This window comes from Ctenocephalides felis, unplaced genomic scaffold, assembly GCF_003426905.1.
Source record: "Ctenocephalides felis isolate EL2017-DRISC unplaced genomic scaffold, ASM342690v1 CF-g0.4_SCAFFOLD_00845, whole genome shotgun sequence".
Taxonomy (NCBI): domain Eukaryota; kingdom Metazoa; phylum Arthropoda; class Insecta; order Siphonaptera; family Pulicidae; genus Ctenocephalides; species Ctenocephalides felis.
Window position 1 is genome coordinate 91,695,257 of NW_020536999.1, and position 10,000 is coordinate 91,705,256.

At 26.1% G+C, this 10,000-nt stretch overlaps 1 protein-coding gene across 1 annotated transcript in view; it reads right to left on the bottom strand.

The window, feature by feature from the left end:
- LOC113363318 (palmitoyltransferase ZDHHC3-like) overlaps positions 1–7,473 on the bottom strand; it is a 55,193-nt gene extending 47,720 nt beyond the window's left edge. Inside the window, exon 1 of the mRNA XM_026605813.1 lies at positions 7,384–7,473. The gene's annotated coding sequence lies outside the window, so the exon portion shown is untranslated. The remainder of the gene's footprint in view (positions 1–7,383) is intronic.
- Positions 7,474–10,000: the final 2,527 nt, after the last annotated feature.

Sequence of the window (10,000 nt, forward strand, 5' to 3'; positions counted from 1 at the left end):
GGGACTTGATGGGCTACAAATCTGGTGCAGAATCCAGGTTGTACGAGACCAAACCTGTAGATCTGGATAAAAATCTAGGATTGAACCAACAGCAGCCTGGATTGAGTCAGAGTAGCAGTATGAAGCCTAAGATTTGGTCTTTGGCTGATACGGCAGCCTGCAAAAACTCCACCTCTGTTTAATAATAATTGAATTGTTTGAATAATGATCTAAGCAGTGGTGGTCAAGGAGCAGGTGGTGGTCTGTTGAATAATAGTGGACTTTTAGGGGTAAATAATAGTTTGGTGAACCAGGGTTTAGGAGGTTATGGAGCGAGTACAGGGTATGGGACTTCTAGGTAAGGTGATTATCTTTTTGGTTTTATTTTATTTTTGCAACATTAACATTTACCCACATTTTTACAACTTATACACATTGTTTCAAAACACTAATTTCACAAATAATATTTATTAATTTTTTTTCTAATTTTCTTTCAGATACAACATGAACAGTTTCCTAACAAACAACACACCGCCTCAGACGCCGCCAAATTTCAACTTTACCAATTCGGCTCTGTCCAATTTTGGAAATCTAACCAATGCACATATGGCGCCATCTACAGTCGAAAAATACGAATAAAAGTGAAAAATATATATATGCGGGCTGATGCAAATAAATCATTTTATTAACCGAAGTGTATTAAATAAATAAATTAAATTAATATTTAATAAGTTGTGAGTTACATATTGTGTAAATGCAAGAAACGTACTATGAAAAAAAACTATTTAAAATTTTAAAACTAAATATTGAAGTTATGTGTGGTGCAACTTAAACTCGTAACGAATTTTAAAAATTGTGTTGTGACTTGTTGCAAAGATTTGTAAATTAGTTGATTTTAATAGATGTATTGAAATGGGGTCGAAATGCAAATTTATATTGTTTTAACTACTTAAATTGAAGTTGAACTATTTTGGAATATACCAAACTTGGTTCCAAACTATTTGGAGCTGCTCTAGTCTATTTGAGGATGCTCCAATTGTTTTGGTCTGTTCCAACCAGTTTTTGGCTGTTTCAAACTATTGCAGACTATTTGAAACTATTTTGAATAGATTGAAACCATTTTGAACTTAAACTTTTAAATTTCAAACAGTTTTTAAAAGTTCCAAACACATTTTGTCTTTAGCAGCCATTTTTAAAATAATTATTTTTGCTAAAAAAACAAGGAAAGATTTGCATTTCTGAGCTCAGAACTGAAAACTGGTAAAATACAAGTGCAACCACTACATTTTTCATAAATTTCAAACTGTAACCATCAACCACTGGTTCTCAAACTTTCATAATATACCAAAATAATAAAATCATGTGTCATTTGACAATCCGTGTTCATTAAAATCTAAAACGTCCAATGTCGTTGCGTGAAGTGAAATATGAAATATTACCCGAATTAAGCTCGATTTGACACATGTCATCGGGTGACATGACACCAATAAGCGTGACACCGATCTGTCAGTTAGCTGAGGACGCCGATGAATCAAATCCGGAACGTGACAATTTGTTTATTATAATGGAGTGCGGCAAGGACGACACTGAGGTGAGAAAATAATACTTTCAAATTCATTATTTATTTTTCATTTAGTTGCAATGTTTAAAGTATTTGTTAATAAATTGTGAACTAGGTGTAAGTGGCATTTAAGGCCTTAAGGCACGTTACACGAACTTCACGATAATGTAAATATTGGATTTATGGAGATGATATTTATCTATTAAGATAAATTGTTCACCTGTTTTCTACGAAATCAATTTATTTTTTCATTAAAAACAAATCAAAGCACTTTCAGATTTATATTTTATAATATTGCGCTTAGAACGCACACAGTGTATGTTTTGAGAGTACCTATAATTTTGAATTTGAATGAAATGAATTTTTATATTTAAGCAACTTTTTGTAAAATTATAATTAAATTTAGAAAAATGTATAAACGTTTGTAAACGTTTATAAAAATATTTATAAGTGTTTAAAAGTGTTATATAATATAATATATAAAAATATGTAAATTAATAAAAGTATGTACGTAGTACGAGTAACAGTAAAGTGTATAATGACGCGCAGAAATGTGTAAAAAAACGCGCAAGAGTGTGTAAAAAAGTTTAAGAGGTGGTAAAACTGTGTAAAATCGTGCATAAGTATATATAAAATATGTAAAAATGTGTATGAATATGAATGAATAATAAAAATATGGGAAAATGGGTATGAATGTGCACAAATTGTGTATATTAGTGTTCAAAGTGTGTGCAAGAGTAAATAAATATACAAAAATATGTGAAATTACACCCAGAAATGTGTAAAAAAATGCGCAAGAGTGTGTAAAATGTTTAAGTAAAGGTGTTAAAGGTGTTCATAAATCGTGTATAAGTGTACATATAAAATATGTGAAATGTGTATAAATATGAATGAATAATAAAAATGTGGAAAAAATGTGTATGAATGTGCACAAATTGTGTATATAAGCGTTCAAAGTGTGCAAGAGTGTGTAAACGTGATTAAAAAAGTGTACGAGTGCGTAGATATGTATGTGTGTAATAGTGTGTAAAAAAGACAATAGTCTGTAAAAACGTGTAAAAGTGTTCGGAAATTTGAAGAAGCGAGTGGTTAAGCCTCTATAATTGTAAAATTTCTAAATATATAATTTGAATCAAACAGAAACACAAAAATGTTACGAATTGAAATAAATATGTAACTGAATAGAGTAATAGTAAAGTGTGTAGAATGATAGTGTGTAGAAATGTGAAAAAATGTGTAAGAGTGTGTAAAGGTGTTCAAAATCGTATATAAATGTTTAAAGGCGTTTGAAAAGATATAAATCGGCATCAAATAAGTGAAAAATTATATAAATATGATTTTATATGCAAAAATGTGTATAAATGTGCAACACATGCACAAAATGTGTTTATGTGTGTAACGGATGTGTAAAAGTGTGTAATAGTGTATAGAAGAGTTCAGAGGGTGTAAAAACGTGTAAAAGTGTTTGGAAATTTGAGAAAGTGAGTGGTTAAAAATTTCTTAATATAAAAATGTATAAATATGGAGTTTTATTAAACAATGAATCTTTTAAATATTAGTCATTTGCACTGGCGATGGTGTGTAACGAAACATTTGCCGATTGAATGAATTAGTATGAATGTACTTTTCAATTTTGTACCCAATGTATATATATATATATATATATATATATATACGAGTTATATATGTATATAAATGTGTGTATATTGCCCGTCGAGATGTTCTGATAGATAAAGTGTTGAGTTTAAAGATTTGTATCTCGAAGGTTTTAAGAGTATAAACGTGTTTTTAGAAAGAACTTAGACTCAAAGAACAAAAACTAAAAACACACTTATACACACATACATATATATATATATATATATATATATATATATATATAGATATATGTGTGGTGTATATAAGTTTATATATCAGGCGGCATATCGTATATACCAAAAGGCTTAAATATATCGCTGCAGTTAAAATTCTAAAATATACCTTTGGTGAAATATTTATACATGTATATATATATATATATATATATATATATATATATACGCGCATATATTATACAAAAAACAGTAATATAGTTTAAATTCAAAAGTAAAGATAAATATTATAAATTTAATTTTCAAAAACACTTATAATATTAATAAGGTTATTCATAGTTATTTATACATTTATATGCATCTTATACACCCTTAAACATATTTTTTATATTCGCGCACATATTATACACATTTTACACATTATTAATTTCTTCATACATTACTCCACACATTCTTATACACTTTAACCACTTTTACACATTCATACGAATTCTATGCACATTGTGCAACACATTTTGTGCACATTCGTACACGCTTTGTACACATTGAGCACACTTACCTACGTTATATATAAATTTATAAAAAAATATTTATAATAATAGTCATTTTCACGCTATTTTACAAATTTTATGCAAATTTACACTTTTATACACATTTGTACACGCTTTAACCACTATTACACATTCATACAAACATTCTGTGCACATTGTACAATATTCATACAAATTTTGTGTACAATGTGTGTGTGCAGCACATTCATACACACTTTGTACGCATTGTAGCACATTAATACACATTTTATCCACATTTTCACATATTTTACACACGTTTGTACACTTATACACATTTTATATACTTATGTGCTTTTTTTATTTCCCGAAAGATAAGTTTAGATTTTCGCCAATTTTATGTTATCTAGACCTTTAAAGTCATTCTGATCAGTTTAAGACCATATTTAATCATTTTATACACTTATACATTTTTATACCTTTACACATGTGTTTATACATTTACTCGCATTTGCACATTATTGACCTCTTTCCCACATTATTACACACATTATTACACACTTTAACCACTTTACACATTCATACAAACATTCTAAGCACTATGTCCAATATTTATACAAATTTTGTGTACATTGCAGCACATTCATACACACTTTGTACACATTGCAGCACATTCATGCACAATTTATCCAATAAACTATTCATTTAGGCGCATTTCCGCATATTTTACACACGTTTGTATGTAAAATATTACACATTTTTACACACTTTATGCATTTTTAACTTCCCAAAAGAGATGTTTAAATTTTCACCAATTTTATATTATCTAGACCTTTAAAATCATTTTGAATAGTTTGAGACCAAAGTATGTGAATGCCTGGATCCTTATAACATACACCGAATTTTTCTTAAAAATGTAGTAATAATTTTATACAAATATACATTTTTATATTTTTACACACACACGTGTATACACATTACACACATTTTACACATCTGCCATATTTACATATTTATCCAAACATTCTACATTGTGCAAGATTCATTCAAAATGCCACTTACACCTAGTTCTTACTACAATCACTCCAACATACAATTTTATATTAATATTTTTTTTTCTTTTTGTTACAGATAAAACGAGACAGTGCATACCAACATGGCAAAGTTAAAATCACCACAAACCAATTCTCAAGTTTGAAGCAAAACTTCAAAGAACATCAAAGTGTTATAAAACAAATGTTAAAAATAATTATGATCAATTAAAAAAACTGATAAAACAAAAATAAGTGACAAGTGTAAACATGACAAAAAGTGATTTGTGGACAAATAAATAAATTTACTAGTAGCAAGGTAATAACTAAAAATATATCAAGTGTTTTACCGTCGGAACTTTTAAAACATACACAAATATATATATATATATATATATATATATATATATAATATAAATATATAATTTTCTTAAGGGCTCAAGTGCAAGAAAAAAACTTGTAACATGTATATATATTAGTTATAAAAATAATTTATATAATTTAATTTTTAAAAAAATCTAAAATTTGTTTATAAGTTTCTAATATTTTTTTGAAGTATATTTGATAATTTGAAAAATATTTAAAATCATATAAATATTATTTTTTTCAACCAATTATCTTCTATAAATCGTTTCAAAGATTTATTAACAAATTAAATGTATACGAAAATAGATAGAAAATAAAATAAAATATTACAATTAAGATTTTTCGTTTTATGAAATTTTGAAAAAAAAAGTGTATTTTGATATTTGGAAAAACTTTTGACAATTTTTATATAAAAATACGTTTTGTTTTTGGAATGAAATATATAGTATTAAAATAAATATAAATATATAAATGTAGTTTTTACATTTTTTTTATTTTTCAAAGAGTACTGACAATTGTAATGGATATAAACGAAATATACAGGAATACCCCGTTAAGAGGATTTTCAAAAGACTAGACTAAAAACGTGTCTTAAGCGAGAAAACAAAATATTTTGGATTAAGATAGTATGATTCAAAATTCAGGAATCGGTGTAAAGTGGCGTATTGAACGGGATATTATACCAAGATAATCGTCTTAACGAGGTTTTATATGTGACTGATATATTTATTTGTATATGTTTTATTTAATTTTGATCAGAATTTTGAAAAACATCTTTAAATAGAAATATCGTCAAATGCTGATATCACATCACATCACATCGATATTGTCATAATGTGGTTATAGTGTCACAATGTGGATATATTGTCACAATGTCGATATCGTCAAAATACTGATGTCTTTATTGAAGTATTGTGTATCAATATTGACCCTTCGATATCAATATCAATTTTCAAGGATCATTTATCGATATTGAGTTCATAGCATTTCAAAACTTTAGGAATTATTTAATTTATCATTATAAAATATAAATTATATTATCCAAAATAACTGATTGTCATAATTCGTATATTTTTGTCCTGGCAGTGTCTTAGTTAAAAATGGATATATAAAATTAATTTATATAAAAAAACGTACTTCTTATTTTATATATTTTTAATTTAGACATTTTGCCAATAGTACTCTTTGATATATATATATATATATATATATATATATATATATATATATAATTTTTTTTCTATAAGACCTCCTGTGATATATGTAACTTTTACGAAACAAAAAATATCAAAAAAATGTATTTGAATGGATTCGTTGAAAACTTATCAATAATAAATAAATAAATGACTAAAAATAAGAAAAAAATTGTGCACAAAATTTGATTCTATTGTAAATTTGGGATTGTAATTATATATATACATATTATAATAAAATATTATTATTATAAATTAATTATAATAAATTGTATAAATATTTAAAAAAAATAATTGTGTTTAATTTTTCTGTTTGAACCAATTTTACCCACAGGGAGAAAAATGATAATGAATTATATAAACAGCAAAATTCCGTTAAGACGATCAAGGGGCGAACCTAAAAGGCGTCTTAACCGGGAAAGCTTTTAATGCGGGATGAGTACAATATGTTTCAAAGGGCAAGTACCCGTATAAAGTAGCGTATCATACGGAAAATCGTAAAAAATGATGAGAAATAAATAAAAATTATTCTTTTAAGAACGATATTGATTTCGCATATACAGTAATACCCCGTTTAGACGATTTTAAATATACGAGACCAAAAATGCGTCTTGAGCCATAAAACGTATCATTTGGCATAAGGATGGGTGTATTATGCAGGATAATCGTCTTAACAGGGTTTTGTGTGACACGAATAATCATTTAGTATTTATGTAACAAATGTATTTGGCTTCATAAAAACCTAATATTGATTTCATAAATTTATTAATTCATCAAGGTAGTATTCAGGGGGCGTAAACCTAATCCATCACTTCCCTTTTTTCAATTTTAAATACTTATCGATCAAAAATTGAAAAAAAATCTGCATACTGTTAAAAAGCATATGCAAATAAAAAATATTAAAATAGGGGTTGCATATTATATTACTCTTACCTTGTGTTACAAAAATACGTTTCGGATCACCCTTTTCGCCCTTCAACAGTGTCCAAAATTGACGCATGAGGAGTTGATGACATAATAATGATCTGTGAAAATAGAAAAAAAAAATTAGAATGTGGAAGGAATTGTTTGTAGATAGAAATTGTTATTGGTTATTTTTAGAAATGTGATTAAGAAAATTTAAATATATTTTGCTTAACAAATCCAAAATATTTTTGGCAAATATACAACAATTTCAGACACTAGACAAAATTTCCATAACTTTTTAGATGATCTACAAACATTGCAGATAATCTACAATATTTTCAGACAATCAAACCACATATACAGTCAATTTACAAGATTTTCAGATACTTCACATTTCCAAAAAATCTCATTTTCAGGTAATTTAAAAACTAAGAAAACGTAAATTTTTCAGACAATCTACAACATCGTCAAACAATTTACAATATTTTCAGACAATCTAAAACATTTTCAGACAATTCACAACATTTATAGACCATGTATAATATTTCTAGACAATCTACAATATTTCCAGACAATCTACAAGATTTTCAAATAGTTTACAAGATTTCTAGACAATTTATAAGATTTTCAGACAATTTACAACATTTCCAGACAATTAACAACATTTTCAGACAATTTCCAACATTTCCAGACAATATACAAAATTACTAGACAATCTACAATTTTTCTAGATAATATACAAATTTCCTAGACAATTTACAACAATTCCAGCCAATTTACAAGATTTCCAGACAATCTACAACATTTCCAGACAATCTGCAAGATTTCCAGACTATCTACAAGATTTCCAGACAATTTACAACATTTCCAGACAATCTATAATATTTCCAGACAATCCAAAACATTTATAGAAAATTGACAAGATTTCCAGACAATTGACAATATTTCCAGACAATCCAAAACATTTATAGAAAATTGACAAGATTTCCAGACAATTTACAATATTTCCAGACAATCTACAAGCTTTCCAGACAATCTACAAGCTTTCCAGACAATTGACAACATTTCCAGATAATATATGAAATTTTCAGACAATCCACAACATTTTCAGAGAATGTAGAACATTTTCAGACAATCTATAATATTTGCAGACAATCTACAAGATATCTAGACAACTGACGATACTTCCTGACAATATACAATATTTCCAGACTATCTACAAGATTTTCAGACAATATTCAAGTTTTCCAGACAATTGACATTATTTCCTGACAATCCACAAAATTTCCAGACAGTTTACAACATTTTCAGACAATATACAAGATTTCCAGACTATCTACCAGATTTCCAAACAATTTACAAGATTTCCAAAAAATTTACAAGATTTCCAAAAAATTTACAAGATTTCCAAACTATTTACAACTTTTGCAGAGAATTTTCAACATTTTCAGACAATCCAAAACATTTTCAGACAATTTTTGAACACTTTTAAAAAATCCATAGCATTTTCAAACTATCTACAATATTTTTAAACAATGTAGAACACACATTCGAATAATTTACAATATATTTAGAATATATATATATATATATATATATATATATATATATATAAATAATATTATATATAGACTTATTAATCTGAACGCCCATATTCTTAATAACATTAATTAATAATGAAATAACAAGGTAACCGAATACAAAAAAGTTACTACCTACATGTATATATATAATTCTGTAAAAACAAATTAAACTCCTTGTATTTATATATATATATATATATATATATATATATATATATATAGCAGTGGTGTCCAATTTATATCAATTTTATTTAGAATAAAAACCTACTTTATATACCACAAAATCCAGGTGCTATATAAAAGTGAGGTTATGAAATTAAAATTGTCTAATATACCACTAGTTTATTTAGAAGAACGTAAGTTCTCATAAAATTCTAATAATTATATCCTTCTCTTGTTTTATTATTTATATACAACTAATTATATCATAAAATAATCTATGAATATAATAATATGAAAATACCATGTATATGAATTTTAGGTTAACACAAATGTCAAAATAAATTATAACCTAAAAACTTTTTTAGTAAAAACACTTTTAATTTATGTCGTATATGTAAAATTGCTTATACATAATAGACAAATATACTTAAATAATTAAGTATTTATTTAATTGTGTGATTCATTATATTTTGTTCGTAATTTTATATACGTATAAATTTTAGGTTACCACAAAGGCCAAATCCAAATAAATACATTACTAATTTATTTCGTACAAGTACAAGTTTTATTAATATAATGAAAATTTATAATTTACCTGTTTATATATATTTGTTTTATCACGTATATCCTTCACAAATTATTTAGTTAAAATTAAAACTTGCACAAGTTATATTAAAAAACTTTTTGACAGAAGGACGGCCATTTGCAATTTGCAATTTGTTGCAAATTCAGTGTTACCATACTTAAAGCGCCAAATATAAATGTCAAAATATTTTAAATTTAATATTTGAATTTGTTAATAATTTTAAAAGTAACATATAATATTTTTGTTCTATATTTGTTTTATCACTTACATCATTTACAAATTATTTAATTAAAAATAAAACTTAGCATTGAAA